At 42.8% G+C, this 18,016-nt stretch overlaps 1 long non-coding RNA gene across 5 annotated transcripts; it reads left to right on the plus strand.

The window, feature by feature from the left end:
- Positions 1–11,747: 11,747 nt before the first annotated feature.
- On the plus strand, positions 11,748–16,499 carry LOC123128656 (uncharacterized). 5 transcript variants are annotated; one of them, XR_006463351.1, is made up of 7 exons: positions 11,750–12,193; positions 12,357–12,475; positions 13,196–13,317; positions 13,574–13,806; positions 14,688–14,819; positions 15,499–15,639; positions 16,247–16,499. It is a non-coding gene; the product is annotated as an uncharacterized lncRNA (long non-coding RNA). The 5 variants fall into 5 exon arrangements; XR_006463350.1 differs by having other exon boundaries at positions 11,748–12,193; positions 13,196–13,806; XR_006463349.1 differs by lacking the exon at positions 12,357–12,475 and having other exon boundaries at positions 11,753–12,193.
- Positions 16,500–18,016: the final 1,517 nt, after the last annotated feature.

An 18,016-nucleotide genomic window follows, 5' to 3' on the forward strand; every position in this document is an offset into this window, starting at 1 on the left:
CACCATCTCTTGCCCATGGTCAACCACCACCATCTCTTGCCCATGGTCAGCCACCACCATCTCTTGCACCTGCTCAGCCACCACCATCTCTTGCCCTTGGTCAGCCACCACCAGCGCTAGGTCATCCTCAGCCTGATGACATCGTCATCCTGCAGCTCCTCATCCCCACTCTGCTCCTCTTCTCCCCCACTTCAGTCCGGATCATCCTTCTTGTTGTCTTCGCTGCTGCCAGAATCGCTGCTGCTTTCGCTAAGGCCAGAATCGCTGTTGCTTTTGCTACAGCCATAATCGCTGCTGCTTTGGCTGTAGCCAGTGTCGCTGCTGCTGCTCCCATTGCCTATCCAAATGCAACAATGACCGTTAACAATCGATGTGAGACAAAGCCAAATGTAGAGGAATAAGAAGAGGCGGAACGCACTGGCATTTTCGTCTTCAGCGTAGCGCATGCGACACATAGTCGTGTTGAAAACCTTCACGATGAGCATTGTGGCGTCATCGTCGTACCTCAAGAGAAGAAAGTACCCGATCCGCAGGTCGTAGGCACTGTAGAACTTCTCCCAGCCACGGCACAGGTACATGTGGCCCTCCTCGATCACCAACTCCACGTCCCACAGCCTGCGAACCCCGCTGCCGGCCTGTTGGAGCTTCACATTATCTGGCGGATCTTCACCCAGCATCTTCATAAAAGCGTCAGGCAGCCTCTGCAATTTGGGACAAGGAGTGATGTAGCAAACAACAGAGTTATCAGAATGAGATGGGTGAAGGGGAGATCTCTCGTTTTATATACCTGCCTCGTGGCTGATACTGAAGAAGAAAGTATGATAGTGAAGAACTCGAAAGCATCCAACTCGTACTTCGGTGAGGCAGAGCGACGGTGGCTGCTTCCCCCCATCTCTGATAAGCAGCAGAAGAGACCAATTAGTACCCTTACAACATTATCATACAACATTAAAGCAGCATAAATTTTGAGCAGAAGATAATCAACATTAGTCGCAAGTACCCCATATGTCCTATTTTTAGCAAAGTCATGCTAAAATTCACAGAAAATTTCAGCATGACCTTTGCTGAAAATAGGACATATGGAGTACCCGAATTTGCCGGAACGGAAGTTAATCGACATTCCGGCAAACTCAAGGGCCTCTCGGGGTACCTGCAAATTCATCACGACACAATGGTCGGAGACAAAACCCAGCAACTTTACAAGTCTTTCACAGATTTGTTTGCAAGTTCTAATATGTAATAAAGATGAGCCTCAAGATACAACACATCAATCATGGAAAACAAGTCAAACGTTTGAGATATCGAGTTTCAAGACATTATACTGCAATTCACTCATAAAGCCATGATTAAATGTGCATAACTACCACTGAGAAAATAATAGGTCTCATCTTCTCATGCATAAACTGCATATCCAGAAGGCACATAGCTAAAAAGGGTGAAAATTACATGGACATTAACCTGTCCAGTTTTTCATTATGGGATTGCTAAACATCACACATAACAGTACCACCCAAACTTTGAGCTAGCATACAGAGAGCAATGCCATTTTTTGCAACATCAAAATTGAAAATCAATACACTTTCTAGCATAAGAGTAATCTTTTCACCAATGAGCCAAGAGAAAAAGGAATTAGCCTGCTGTTCTCAGACCTGGATTCTAGATGAATTCTATAAGCAAGTGAATCCAGAAATAAAATCATGTATTCTTTACCTTTGACTACCAAGGTCGAGACTTGCCACAACAAAGGGAGGAGTAGGTCTGGACAAAAGGAGACACGATGCCCAGATGAAGAACAAACCCACGACACGATGGCCAATCGGCCCTGCGAAATGAGGTGAACAGAGCAGCAGCAGCAGGTCAGCAAGATTTCTACAAGTAGGCAACCTGGGATGACCAAAGAGAAGACTAGCAATTAGTCTGAAACTTTTATGCACAGGGAAGACTACCCTTAGTTATGTGGGGCTTCTAGGCACATCACTGAGTTTGTTCTAGCAAGCGACAGTTTTATGTGAGCTATATGTGGTTCATAGCTGAATGTGATCATACTTCAAACTTTTAACTGTATGGGTGAGAAATCTGATGGTTGAACATCGATTGATTTTGGCAAAAATCAACGGCTAGTTGAATTGCTTAATTTCAGAATTGAAGCTAATCTCTCGGCTAACCGAATTGCTTACTGCTACTGTGGATGAAAGATTGCAGCAAAAGAGCAAGCCAGCAACTCAGCACAAAACAGATGCAACCTAACTAGTCTCATGGCAAGTACTTAGTACCAAGCAGCAAGAACAAACAGGCACGACGCAGGGTACAAATTACTACAACAAATTTCCATGAACTGTACTGTCAGCAAAAAAACCCTGCTAGAATTACAACAACTACACTGAACCTATTTCAAAAAGATAGAAAATGAACACATAAAAAGAACACTACATATACTCATCTATTTTCCTCAGTTTTTTTTAAAAAGGGACCAAAAAATGGACAAACATGAACTGCAGCTACTGATATGGTCTACTACCAAACATAAACTGCAGAAAAAAGAAAAAGGAGAGGGAAGTGGTTAGGGTTCAAACCCAATACACTAGGTGTACCTAATACACATGGAGTACTAATTATTCATGTTTGCTAGGCACTACTCCCACAATTTTTTGAACCTAATTTGACCTAAATTCGAGAGGGATTTGACCTAAACCTAGCAAAAGAGAGAAGAAGAGGGCATGGCCGGGAGGGAGGAGAGGAGGAAGAGAGGAGAAGAGAGGCAGAGGGAGGAGGGTTACCTGACCACGATGAGGTGGTGGCCTGAGCGGAGACGACGGAGGGCGGAGACGACGAGCTTGGGGGAGGCGGGGATAGACGGCGGGGAGGTCGCAGGCCTCCTCTCCTGGTGGACGTGGGGCCTCCTCTCCTGGTGGACGTGGGGTGGCTCCGAGGTGAGGAAGGCGGCGCTCGGGGGGGGGGGGGAGGCGGGGCTCGGATGGAGGCGGCGAAGGGGAGAGGGAGGCGGCGGGGGCGCGTGGGTGGCTGCGGCGAGGTTAGGTCGAGTGGGGGATCTGGCGAGGGAGGGAGAGAGGCCAGAGGGGAATAGGTGGAGTGGGGGAGGGTTAGCAATGGCGCACCTCCCCCTAGTGCGCCATAAGTACGACGACAGCAATGGTGCACCTTCCCCCGGTTATATTCCACCTAACCGTATCCGAAACAGAACACACACACTAGCCCGACTGGTCAACACGCAGCACACACACTGGGAGGTCCTGGGTTCGATTCCGAGGCTCCCCAATTTTTGTTTTTATGCATTTTTTTCTTTGCACATATCTTTTTATGCATGCGTCCAAATATAACATGTCACATATGCTAGATGCTCAGAATTTCATGTAGAAAAATAATATGCAGTTTGTTGCCATGTTAACAATATTTAAAACATTGTTTGATATTTATTTGTGTTTAAATATGTTCAAACTTGTTTAAATCATAACTAAATATCCATAGCTCCAAATTTGACAAACTTTATATGCTTTTGGGAGTAACATATATGCGGTGGGTCGGCGGCGGCGGGGGAGCGGGGGAGGGTGCGGTGGGTGCTCGGCGGCGGTGGAGCGGGACGGGGATCGAGATCGATATGGAGGGGGATAGCGATCGAGATTTAAAAATATTCATCAAATTTGAAAATATTCATGAGTTCAAAAAGTGCCCATGTAATACAATTGAGATATGAAGACTACGATTTAAATACAATCGATCTTAGCTAGCAAGCTATCTGTTCACAATCTTCTTGCCTTCTTTTTTGCAAATGGAGTTTTTCTGTGGAACGGACGTCCTTTAGGTAGGGTGGTCCTGCTTCTTCTTGTGGTACGCTCAACAATAGATGGAATAAAGTGCTAGACACTGCAGAAAAGTACAGTGGCAGTCGCCACACAAAGAGCTATCCAAAGAGCAAGCTACTGCCTAAATTCGATGATGAGGCTTTAGAGCCTATACAGCCGAAAAATAAAACGGCCGATCAGCCGGATCGACCACCCCGTGGCTGCGATAGGGCGGCTAACGATGCCGCACATAAGTCAACACACGACCTATGCTACCTCTTGAGCACTGTGTTGGATTTCCCCGAAGAGGAGAGGATGATGCAGCAAAGTAGCATAAGTATTTCCCACAATTTTTGAGAACCAAGGTATCAATCCAGTAGGAGGCCACGCGCGAGTCCCTCGTACCTACACAAAACAAATAGCTCAACGCAACCAACACAATTAGGGGTTGTCAATCCCTTCACAGTCACTTACGAGAGTGAGATCTGATAGAGATGATAGATAATATTTTTGGTATTTTTGATATAAAGATGCAAGGTAAAATAAAAGGCAAAGTAAAAAAGAAAAGTAATAATAAAGTGATTGAAGATTGATATGATGAGAATAGACCCGGGGGCCATAGATTTCACTAGTGGCTTCTCTCAAGAGCATAAGTATTTCTACGGTGGGTGAATAAATTACTGTTGAGCAATTGACAAAATTGAGCATAGTTATGAGAGTATCTAGGTATGATCATGTATATAGGCATCACGTCCGAGACAAGTAGACCGACTCCTGCCTGCATCTACTACTATTACTCCACTCATTGGCTGCTATCCAGCATGCATCTAGAGTATTAAGTTCAAGAAAACAGAGTAACGCCTTAAGCAAGATGACATGATGTACAGGGTTAAATTCATGCAATATGATAAAAACCCCATCTTGTTATCCTCGATGGAAACAATACAATACATGTCTTGCTGCCCCTACTGTCACTGGGAAAGGACACCACAAGATTGAACCCAAAGCTAAGCACTTCTCCTATTGCAAGAAAAACCAATCTAGTAGGCCAAACCAAACTGATAATTCGAAGAGACTTGCAAAGATAACCAATCATACATAAAAGAATTCAGAGAAGATTCAAATATTGCTCATAGATAATCTTGATCATAAACCCACAATTCATCGGTCTCAACAAACACACCGCAAAAAGAAGATTACATCGAATAGATCTCCACGAGGGAGGGGGAGAACATTATATTGAGATCCAAAAAGAGAGAAGAAGCCATCTAGGTACTAACTATGGACCCGAAGGTCTGAGGTAAACTACTCACACTTCACCGGAGGGGCTATGGTGATGATGTAGAAGCCCTCCATGGTGGATTCCCCTTCCGGCGGAGCTCCGGAACAGGCCCCAAGATGGGATCTCGTTGGTACAGAAGGTTGCGGCGGTGGAATTAGGTTTTTGGCTCCGTATCTGATTGTTTGGGGGTACGTAGGTATATATAGGAGGAAGGAGTACGTCGGTGGAGCAAAGGGGGGCCCACGAGGCAGGGGGCGCGCCCTGGGGGGCGCCCTCCACCCTCGTGGCCGCCTCCGTCCTTTCTTGATGGAGGGTCCAAGTCTCCTGGATCATATTTGTTGAGAAAATCACGTTCCCGAAGGTTTCATTCCATTTGGACTCCGTTTGATATTCCGTTTCTTCGAAACACTGAAATAGGCAAAAAACAACAATTCTGGGCTGGGCCTCCGGTTAATAGGTTAGTCCCAAAAGTAATATAAAAGTGGAAAATAAAGCCCAATATGGTCCAAAACAGTAGATAATATAGCATTGAGCAATAAAAAATTATAGATACATTGGAGACGTATCAGGCATCCCCAAGCTTAATTCCTGCTCGTCCTCGAGTAGGTAAATGATAAAAAAACAATTTTTGATGCGGAGTGCTACTTGGCATAATTTCAATGTAATTCTTTTTAATTGTGGCATGAATATTCAGATCCAAAAGATTCGAGACAAAAGTTCATATTGACATAAAAATAATAATACTTCAAGCGTACTAACTAAGCAATTATGTCCTCTCAAAATAACATGGCCAAAGAAAACTCATCCCTACAAAATCATATAGTTTAGTCATGCTCCACTTTCGTCACACAAGAATGCTCTCATCATGCACAACCCCGATGACAAGCCAAGCAATTGTTTCATATTTTAATAATCTCAAACCTATAAACTTTCACGCAATATATGAGCGCGAGCCATGGACATAGCACTATGGGTGGAATAGAATATGATGATGGGGGTTATGTGGAGAAGACAAAAAAAGGAGAAGATCTCACATCAACGAGGCTAATCAATGGGCTATGGAGAGGCCCATCGATTGATGTTAATGCAAGGAGTAGGGATTGCCATGTAACGGATGCGCTAGAGCTATAAATGTATGAAAGCTCAACAAAAGAAACTAAGTGGGTGTGCATGCAACTTGCTTCCTCACGAAGACCTAGAGCACTTGAGGAGGCCCATCTTTGGAATATTCAAGCCAAGTTCTATAATGAAAAATTCCCACTAGTATATGAAAATGTTAAAACAAGAGACTCTCTATCATGAAGATTACGGTGCTACTTTGAAGCACAAGTGTGGCAAAGGATAGTAACATTGTCCCTTCTCTCTTTTTCTCTCATTTTTTTGTTGGGCTTCTTTGGCCTCTTTTTTTTGAACCTCACATGGGACAATGCTCTAGAAAATGATGATCATCACACTTCTATTTACAACTCAATGATTACAACTCGATACTAGAACAAAGTATGACTCTATATGAATGCCTCCGGCGGTGTACCGGGATATGCAATGAACCAAGAGTGACATGTATGAAAGAATTATGACGGTGTCTTTGCCACAAATACTATGTCAACTACATGATCATGCTAGCAATATGACAATGATGAATGTGTCATGATGGAATGGAATGGTGGAAAGTTGCGTGGCAATATATCTCGGAATGGCTATGGAAATGCCATAATAGGTAGGTATGGTGGCTGTTTTGAGGAAGATATAAGGAGGTTTATGTGTGAAAGAGTGTATCGTATCACGGGGTTTGGATGTACCGGCGAAGTTTGCACCAACTCTCGATGTGAGAAAGGGCAATGCACGGTACTGAAGAGGCTAGCAATGATGGAAGGGTGAGGGTGCGTATAATCCGTGGACTCAACATTAATCATAAAGAACTCACATACTTATTGCAAAATCTACAAGCCATCAAAAACCAAAGCACTACGCGCAGGCTCCTAGAGGGATAGATTGGTAGGAAAAGACCATCGCTCGTCCCCGACCGCCACTCATAAGGAAGACAATCAAAGAACACCCCATGTTTCAAATTTGTTACATAACGTTTACCATACGTGCATGCTACGGGACTTGCAAACTTCAACACAAGCATTCTTCAAATTCACAACTACTCAACTAGCAGGACTATGATATTATCACCTCCATATCTCAAAACAATTATCAAGCATCAAACTTCTCTTAGTATTCAACACACTCCTAAGAATTTTACTAATTTTGTATATCTAGCATATTAAAATTATTAAGAAAATTACCATGATATTCAAGACTCTCAAAATAATCTAAGTGAAGCATGAGAGATCAATAGTTTCTTTAAAACAAATCCACCACCGTGCTCTAAAATATATAAGTGAAGTATTAGAGCAAAAACTATATAGCTCAAAAGGTATAAGTGAAGCACATAGAGCAAAACTATAAAGCTCAAAAGATATAAGGGAAGCACATAGAGTATTCTAACAAATTCCAATTCATGTATGGCTCTCTCAAAAGGAGTGTACAACAAGGATGATTGTGGTAAACTAAAAATAAAATACTCAAATCATACAAGACGCTCCAAGCAAAACACATATCATGTGGTGAATAAAATATAGCTTCAAGTAAAGTTACCGATGGAAGTAGACGAAAGAGGGGATGCCTTCCGGGGGCATCCCCAAGCTTTGAATTTTTGGTGTCCTTAGATTATATTGGGGGTTCCATGGGAATCCCCAAGCTTAGGCTCTTGCCACTCTTTGTTCCATAATCCATCAAAATATTTTACCCAAAACTTGAAAACCTCACAACACAAAACTCAACAGAAATCTCGTGAGCTCCGTTAGCGAAAGAAAACAAAAGACCACTTCAAGGTACTGCAATGAACTCATTCTTTATTTATATTGGTGTTAAACCTACTGTATTCCAACTTCTCTATGGATTATAAAATATTTTACTATCCATAGATTCATCAAAATAAGCAAACAACACACGAAAAACAGAATCTGTCAAAAACAGAACAGTCTGTAGTAATATGTAACTACCGCAAACTTCTGGAACTCCAAAACATCAGCCAAAATTGGACGACCTAGGCAATTTGTTTATTGAGCAGGAGCAATTGGAATCACTATTTTATCACGTCCTGGTGAATTTTAACAATTGTTTTCATGAACCGAAAGTTTCTGGAAATTACAGCAAGATTAAATAACTATCATCCAAGAAGATCCTATAGGTTTAACTTGGCACAAACACTAATTAAAAGATCAAACCACATCTAAACAGAAGGTAGATGGATTATTTATTCCTAAATAGAAACAAAAAAACAAAACACTAAAATAAAATTGGGTTGTCTCCCAACAAGCGCTATCATTTAACGCCCCTAGCTAGGCATAAAAGCAAGGATAGATCTAGGTATTGTCATCTTTGGTAGGTAATCCATAAGCGGCTCTCATATAGATTCATATGGTAATTTTATTTTATTTCTAGGGAAGTGTTCCATGCCCTTTTTTAATGGGAATTGGAATCTAATATTCCCTTCCTTCATATCAATAATTGCACCAATCGTTCGAAGGAAGGGTCTACCAAGAATAATAATACATAAAGGATTGCAATCTATATCAAGAAAAATAAAATCTACGGGCACATAATTCCTATTTGCAACAATAAGAACATCATTAATTCTTCCCATAGGTTTCTTAATAGTGGAATCCGCAAGGTGCAAGTTTAGAGAGAAATCATCAAAATCGCGGAAATCTAGCAAATCACACAAAGTTTTGGGAATAGTGGAAACACTAGCACCCAAATCACATAAAGCAAAAAATTCATGATCCTTAATCCTAATTTTAATAGTTGCACTAGTAGAAAAAGGGCCTTCAGTCCCGGTTCATAAGGGCCTTTAGTCTCGGTTCTGGAACCAGGACAAAATGTCAGTACTAATGCCTCTCCCTTTAGTCCCGGTTCAATCCAGAACCGGGACTAAAGGGCGCGGCCGATTTTAAAATTTCTAAATTATTTTAACCTCCAGTCTGTAATCACCACCCCTCATCACTTCTCAATTTATCCTCTAATCACCCCTCATCATTCCAAATCATCTAACTTCCCGAATGGTCACCCATCCTCCCAGTCCCCCAGCCTGAGCACGCTTAACTTCCGGGTTCTATTCTCCCTCGCTCCAAGTCTGCACTTGTTGTTTTCCTGACAATACTAAGATGTCAATCCTATTAACCTTCAGGAATTTTGCTTGAGCATGAAGTGACACATTTCATAGTTTTATTTTGAAACTATTGTTTTAAAAAACAATAATTATTTCTTGAATAATTAGTTTGACCATTGTTTGATCACAGTTTGACCAGATTTGACCAAAATTGAAATAACTGAAATAATTATTTAGTAACACTAATATTCTAGAATAATTAGTTTGACCATTGTTTGACCACAGTTTGCCCACTGTTTGAATTTTTTTCGATTTTTTTCACTCTAGATCTTAAAAGCCCCGTAAATTTTTTCTATTAGGTTTTTGAGAATTTTGAAAATGTTTAACGGGGTACCCCCGGTTAAATTCGGATGTAACTTTTCGAGTAGATGATTTTTCATATAAAAAACTTTTTCATCCGAGTTAGTATGCAAAAGTTATGCCCATTTTTACAAATTTCAGAGAGATTTTGCAAATAAAGTCAAAATTCACATTTGCAAATTTTCCCAACAACTAGACCACATATCACATGGGAAACTTATTTTCTTTTATTTTTTTGACATTTCCATCATTTTCTTTTAGTTTTTTTTTAAACTGAAAAGGCGATCAGGGGGGGGGTAGAGTTTGAAAATGGGACCTTTAGTACCGGTTCATGGCACGAACCGGGACTAAAGGTCTCATCCCCATTAGTCCCGGTTCGTGCCTCAAACCGGGACTAAAGGTCTAATCTTTAGTCCCGGTTTGAGGCACGAACCGGGACCAATGGTTGTGGGCCAGGAGCGAGGCCCATTGGTCCCGGTTCATCCCACCAACCGAGACCAAAAGGTCCAAATGATCCGGGACCAATGGCCCACGTGGCCCGGCCGCCCCCCTGGGCTCACGAACCGGGACCAATGCCCCCATTGGTCCCGGTTCTGGACTGAACCGGGACTAATGGGGTTACCCGGCCGGGACCAAAGCCCCCTTTTCTACTAGTGTTGGTTCCCACTCATCATAAATTTTTCTAGGGATAGAAACTTCCAACCCAAGTTTTTCTTCATAAGATTGCATCAAGGCATCAACGATATGTTTAGTAAACGCTTTATTTTGACTATAAGCATGAGGAGAATTTAGCAAGGATTGCAACAAGGAAATGCAATCAACTAAAGAGCAACTTTCATAATTAAATTCCTTGAAATCCAATATAGTGGGTTTAGCAACATCTATGGTTTTATTCTTTTCAATCCCACTTTTATCAATTTCGTCATCAAGATCTAAAAACTCCGAATTTTTGGAATGCCTTCTAGGTAAAGGTGGATCATATTCAGTTTCATCAAGATTCATATTGCAAAACAAAGATTTAATAGGGGACACATCAATAACTTTTAGATCTTCGTCTTGATTTTCATAGGAATTGGAAGAACACACTTTAATAAAGGCATCTTTCGTAGGACGCATCCTAGCGGTTCTTTCCTTGCACTCATCAATGGAAATTCTCATGGCTTTGAGAGACTCATTGATATCATGCTTAGGAGGAATAGATCTAAGCTTTAAGGAATCAACATTAAGAGAAACTCTATCAATGTTCCTAGCCAATTCATCAACTTTAAGCAATTTCTCTTCAAGCAAAGCATTGAAATTCTTTTGCGAATTCATAAAATCTTTAACACTAGTCTTAAATTCAGAGGGCATCTTATTAAAATTTCCATAAGAGTTGTTGTAGGAATTTCCATAATTATTAGAAAGATTACTAGGATAAGGCCTAGGATTAAAGTTTCCTCTATACGCGTTGTTGCCAAAATTATTCCTACCAACAAAATTTACATCCATACATTCATTATTATTCTCAATAAAAGTAGACAAAGGCATATCATTAGGATCAGAAGAAACACTCTTAGTAGAAAACAATTTCATAAGTTCATCCATCTTTCCACTCAAAACATTAATTTCTTCTATCGCATGCACTTTTTTATTAGTTGGTCTTTCAGTGTGTGAGGGAGTCCTAGATTAGGGGGTGTCCAGATAGCCGGACTATACCTTCAGTCAGACTCCTGGACTATGAAGATACAAGATTGAAGACTTCGTCCCGTGTCCGGAAGGGACTTTCCACTACACCACAACACTTAATTAGGGGCAATTAACTGCCGGGAGAAGTACGTAACTAGGGGCAAAAGATCTGCCGGGAATCTTGTTACTGCCGGTAGAAGTAGTTCATGGCAGAATAACTGCCGGTAGAACGTGAACAGCAAGGGCAGGGTGACTGTCGGTACCACGTGTACGTGAGAGGGCAAGGAAACTGCCGGGACAACCAGAGAACGGCCCATTTTCTGCCGGGACAACAACGTTGGCGCGCGATCCTGAAATTTTTTCCTAAGCGCGCGCTCGCTCGGGAAAGCCCGCGAGCCGTGAAAATATGTTGGCACGGAACCAAGTACGAGGCCCCAATCTCTCGATTCATCCCTTAAAAAAAAAAGAATCTCTCGATTCATCTTCTCCCCCAAATCGCCCCCAAATCAACTCGACCTGCCCTCCACCCCACCGCCGCCGCCCCCAATCTCATGTGCCCTCGCCACCGCAACCAACCACCGCACCCCCGCCTACGCCCCCAGCCACCCCGAGTCCCCGACCACTTCCTTCGTCGCCCCCAACACCCCATCACAGCGTCGCCGAGCATACATCTGACACGGATCTAAGCCGCCGCCGACCGGCCCCGTCGCCGAGCCACTCCACCGCCGACCACTGCCCTCCGCCGTCCACTGTCCTTTGCCACCACCATACTCTGCGAGCTTCCTCCCCCGAGCAGGACTTGTCACCAGAGCACCGACCAAGCCTGCCTCCTCTACGTCCTCTGCCCCAAGCAACGGAGCGTCCGTCCCCTCCCGCGAGCAGCTCTGCCTCCTCCACTTCCTTGTCCCAAACCAGAGCATTTGATAGGTGAGATTTGTTTGCTAACTTTTCTTTTTATTCAGTGTCCAGCAGTTTTAGTCATGAGATGCAGTGTACTAACCTAAAGGTTCAATTGGCGGAAACCTGGCCAGATTATTTGGAATATTATTTGTATTCTTTAGTAATCTGCTTCTCAAAACCTGACGTACAGTGGCGGAGCTACAAAGAAAATCCTGGGCGGGCCAATCTAAAAAAAACACGAAAAAAAATCAACCCAAGGAAAGGATGATGAGTTGCTGCTGAAAAGTCTTCCTCAACTTAATCTGTAACGTACATCTCTTTTTTCACTTGAAAACCAAATCGATTTTGGCGTTGATTAGCCTTGCTACCCAGTGCCCAGGGCAATTATCCACTATCCAAATTAGGATGTGTATTATTAATTCACTGAATTTCAGAGTGCTATAGCCTACATTTTATAGGAAAGTTAGACTGCCTGGGAGATGAGAGTTTGCGGGTTGTGCATGTGCCTGTGCTAGTGCAGCAGCGCTCGTCGCCTAGGTCTGCACTTGCCGTCACCCGGTTGGGCGCAGCCGCTGCTAGCTGCCGCCTGGTGCATGGCCAAGCCACCGCGGCATGGGTCGCCGTGGAGCATCCGCAGTCCGCATCGCTCTACGCTGCTACTCGTTGTGACCGGCAACTGGGCCTTAATTTGCGGCTCCGCCCCACCTCTCTCTGTCCCTCTGTGCAGCTGTATGTGTGGCTCATGCCCTCTCGCTGTGACTGAGGCTGGATGCAAGGAGAGAAGTCTGACGAGGCGAGACAGCATGCGAGCGAGGCTGTCGTGGGCTGGCCTGCACGTATATAGCTATATTTTTACCTCAGCGGCTGGGCGGGCCATGGCACGCTTTTGCCCTCACGAAGCTCCGCCAGTGCTGACATAGTTTCTCACTCATTGGCTATTTTCCATTGTAGACATTTACTTGCTTTGTTCATGTGGTTGTAAGACGTTTAAACTGTTGGGCGCCATAACCTGTTCATTCTTGCTTGCAGTCGTTGCATTGCTGGAGGAAAGAGTGAGTAAAGATCATGCAGGAATGAGTTTTAATCCTGCTTGAATCATAGGCAGAAATTTCGGTTGTTTTGTCTGTAAAACTGCAAAATATGTTCCAGAGGTAAAAACCAAAATGCACTTAAAGCTGGCCAGATTTGGAGATCTTTTTACAAGTTCATGGATTACAGATTTAGGAATTAGGAATTTATGTATACGACCAAATTTTATCATCCCAGTATCTTGTGTATCTAGTATGGTATACTGTGGCATGGCCTGCACTAACGTTCACAAGACTGCTGTCTGGCTTAAAAAATGCAGCAAAGGTGATGCTTGGTTCGATCTGATCTGTTAGCAAGTGTTTGTGATGCACTCTATAGGTTGCAAGTTGTTGGGTGGCCGCCTATTGGGAGCTACCGGAAGAACAGACTAGCCGCCAATGCCATAAAGACCAAGGTTGAGAACAAAGGTAGAAGCGAGGCAGGATGCTGCTATGTCAAGGTCAGCATGAATGGAGACCCATACCTAAGGAAGGTCGAACTCAAGACTTAACTCGAGCTATACGAAAACATTTCCCTAGCGATCCAGAAGATGTTCAGCTGCTTCATCACTGGTGAGTGTTGTTGTTTTCATTTTCTTCTAATGATTTCCAGCTATATATGTGCACTGTTCTTTCTTTCGTTGTTTCTAGATGTAAGTTACCATTGTAAAATATATGTTAATATCTAGCCTGCAGTAAATGTAAAAATATGAATGAGATTTTCCTTATGCATTTTTGGGTTAGTGAAGCTCTCAAGAAGATAAAAATGGACTACTTTTGAATCCCACTGGCTTAACTATGGCTACAAGGCAGTCAATGATCGCTAAATAATTACTCATGAGGATTAACTGTAACATCCTTTTAAAAAGAGAAAAAATAAATAATTAGAGATGTCTATTGCTACTTGAGTGGGTCTGGTCTTTCCTAAATGGTAGGAACACAAAGGCAAAAGAACACATATGCCATTCACAACATTCATTCAGTATTGGAGGAAAAGAAGCAGCTTTTGGTAACCTGTGTTCAGTTAGTCTGTTGATGTGCAACTTCTATAAAGCATTTTCCATTATTGTCATTCGTTACCTCCAAGTTTTCACCCTTTCATACGATTCCCCCTCCCACTGATGTTTTTCTCAATCTGAGGCCCACCTTTTATTTTCCCCAAGACAATTTTTTTCCAACCGAACCACACCTCTCCAGGTTCACCCTCTCACACAATGCCCTTTGTGAGCCAGGCAACCTTTTCCAGCCTAATTTGTTTCCTAGAATTTATCATGCATCCTGACCTATTGGGAAATTGGATTTTTGTGTCATCATGTTTTGGTATGTCCTCAACACTGCTCACTATTCAATGAACTGTTTCTTCTAATCCAGTACGACATGCATCTCCACAAATCGGTCGCATCTCCTCTATTTAGAGTTTGTATATGAAGAAGACTGATTGTATTATTTTACAGGATCGCATACACTATGATCAGATCTTTTTGGCAGATTTGAGTACCTTGAGCTCTCATTTGGAGAAAGCATCATTTTTTAGTTTCAGATTCATATCGGCATGGAAAGTTAATAGTACCACACGAAGCAATCATGTAAGAATGTAAAATTTCCATTTCCCTATGAGATTTTTCATGATTACGAATGGTCAAGATTATACACAAGATTGGGTCATGGTGAAGCCTTTCATCTACTGCGGAAGTTCCACATAACTTTTTCTTGTTCTTTTCTCTCCTAAATCATTGTTTTATATGTCATTGCTTTGTGTTAACATTTTTGTTAATCATCTTCACTATTAAAGTGGAATTGGCGATTGTGCGCCGTTTTCATGGCACATACTCCCGGCCTCTCCAGTTTAACTTAGCAGTGATGCGTTTGTCCTGTGCTTTAATTTTCTCCGTGGGCTTTTCAAGGAAAAAAAATCTTATTGAACAATTCCAGGTCTTTGGCACTTCGTTCATTCACTCCACATGCTTAAGATTGAGGTTGATATTGCTTTTGCTAAGCAGTACTCACATGTCTTGAGGTCGAGGCAATACTTTCATGTTTTTCGAATTAGTACTGCACATGCGACAAGTTGTACAGTGATATTTTAATCAGTGTCTACGTCTAATTATGTTTTCCGGTGGCAACGCATAGAAAATTAGCTAGTATAAGTACTATTCATAGCATTACTTACGGAACTTTGTGTAACTATAGGTGTTTTCTATTTTCCTCTAAAATTGATGTATATTTCAAGGAAGCAGATTCGTAACTAAAATCATGGTATTACAGGCAAAACATGTTCCTGCAAAACATCAACAAGGATAGGCTCACAAATGGTTCTAGGACAGATGCTCTTAGGGACCAAGAGTATGTCCTGACCGATGAGAATAAGGATGCTGATTAGATGCTCTTTGGCAATCTTCCTTGGAAGTGAGTTTGTAAATTTTGTGGATTGTTATATCCATGCACCTAAACTTATGATATTTTATTGTAGTATTCATCTCTTACATGTAGTACTTCTGCCCACTCGGGCAATATCCCTTTTGTTGTTCTCAATTGATGTAAGTTTGGTTAGAAAACTTGGAGATCTTGATAGGAGATTTTGATCAAACTTGTAATATCAACCTCAAGTGGTTTACCCTTCACAGCAGCCTTTCAAAGTTAATTTTTGTAGTAGTCAAAACATACTTTGCAACTTGATGAAATTTTAAGCCCCATGTGTGAAAATGGCTTCTTGGGTAATCAAGTATTCCTAGTTATCCATGAAACCTAGCTTGCCCTTCCTTTTATTTTTCAAATGGAAGATATATAGCCTTGGCCTCTGCATGGGTGCACCCATCCCTGTGTGAATCATAGATTTCTTGCATAATGTGTGGATATGTATTCTGTGAACAATTGATTAGGAAATTGTATGAAGAGAACATTATATGTATCCCCATAAACATGATTCTTTCCTAGAAATACATTGATATTAAATATTTATTCTGTCGATTTGAAATCTGAAACAACATCATTTGGCATTTCTAATTTGTTACAGGTTTCTCAAAGATATAGAAGTTGCTGGAGGTTTGGAAGATCTACAAGTTGGTGGAGTGATAATATATATGTAATATGCCTTGTTTGTTGAACCTAGAGACATTGCAAAGTTTTACTGTGCTCATTTTGGTTGTTGTTTTGGCACCCAAGGCACTGTATCCTCATTTTGCTTGTGTGTCATGATCTTTCTTTATCTCGAAACTTATGTACATATGTATCTGGTCTGTTTATGATATTGAATGAGGCCTTACACATAACTTTGATTGAACCGCATGTATAACTTGTGATCTGTCATGATTGTTTGAACAAACTGATTGGATATTAAATAAGGGATATGCTACCAATAACAATTTAGATTGCTTGTGAAAAAACCGTGATGGCATACTATCTGCCGGGTAAACATGTTTGTGCAGGCAGTAAAACTGCCGGGAATTGTAGTGCCAACCCATCACAGAGTCTGCCGGGAAAAAATTAACTGCCGGGAGATACAAAGGTCAGGGCAGAAAAACTGCCAGGGATTGTTTATCTGCCGGGAGAAGTAATCCCCGGCAGCCGTTGTCGTGGCAGTTCTATCTGCCGGGAGAAACTCCTTCCTGGCAGTTTTTCTGCCGTCTTAATTGCGTTCTCCTGGCAGATTATATGCCATTGCATTGGTGTTGTGGTGTAGTGTTCCTTGGCGTGGAAGGCAAACTTGGCTATACGGATATGTAGATCTCCTACCATTGTAACCGACTCTGTGAAACCCTAACCCTCTCCGGTGTCTATATAAACCGGAGAGTTTTAGTCCGTAGGACGAACAACAATCATACCATAGGCTAGCTTCTAGGGTTTAGCCTTCTTGATCTCGTGGTAGATCTACTCTTGTACTACCCATATCATCAATATTAATCAAGCAGGAGTAGGGTTTTACCTCCATCGAGAGGGCCCGAACCTGGGTAAAAACATCGTGTCCCTTGTCTCCTGTTACCATCCGCCTAGACGCACAGTTCGGGACCCCCTACCCGAGATCCATCGGTTTTGACACCGACATTGGTGCTTTCATTGAGAGTTCCTCTGTGTCGTCACTTTTAGGCCCGATGGCTCCTCCGATCATCAACAGCGATGCGGTCCAGGGTGAGACTTTTCTCCCCGGACAAATCTTCGTATTCAGCGGCTTTGCATTGCGGGCCGATTCGCTTGGCCATCTGGAACAGATTGAAAGCTACGCCCCTGGCCATCAGGTCAGATTTGGAAGTTTGAACTACACGGCTGGCATCCGCGGGGACTTGATCTTCGACGTATTTGAGCCACAGCCGAGCGCGCTGCACTGTCACGAAGGGCATGATTTAGCTCTGTCGTCGAACAATGCCCTAGAGGCCGCACCCGCATCAGCTTCGACCCTTAGTTCGGAGCCAATTGCGCCGATCGAGGACGGGTGGTTGGACGCCGCCTCAGAGGCTGCAATCTCTACGGAGATCGAGCCGAACACCATCTTAGTCCCCTGCGAAGCCCGTGACTCCAAGGTGCCGGACTCCTCTCCGGACTCCGAGCCCCCCCCCCCCCCGCGCCCCTGCCGATCAAATCCGATTGGGCGCCGATTATGGAGTTCACCGCCGCGGACATCTTTCAGCACTCGCCTTTCGGCGATATTCTGAATTCACTAAAGTCTCTCTCTTTATCAGGAGAGCCCTGGCCAGACTACAGTCAGCAAGGTTGGGATGCGGATGATGAAGAAATTCAAAGCCCACCCAACACCCACTTTGTAGCCACTGTCGACGATTTAACTGACATG

Source organism: Triticum aestivum, chromosome 6A (genome assembly GCF_018294505.1).
Source record: "Triticum aestivum cultivar Chinese Spring chromosome 6A, IWGSC CS RefSeq v2.1, whole genome shotgun sequence".
NCBI classification, from domain to species: Eukaryota; Viridiplantae; Streptophyta; class Magnoliopsida; order Poales; family Poaceae; genus Triticum; species Triticum aestivum.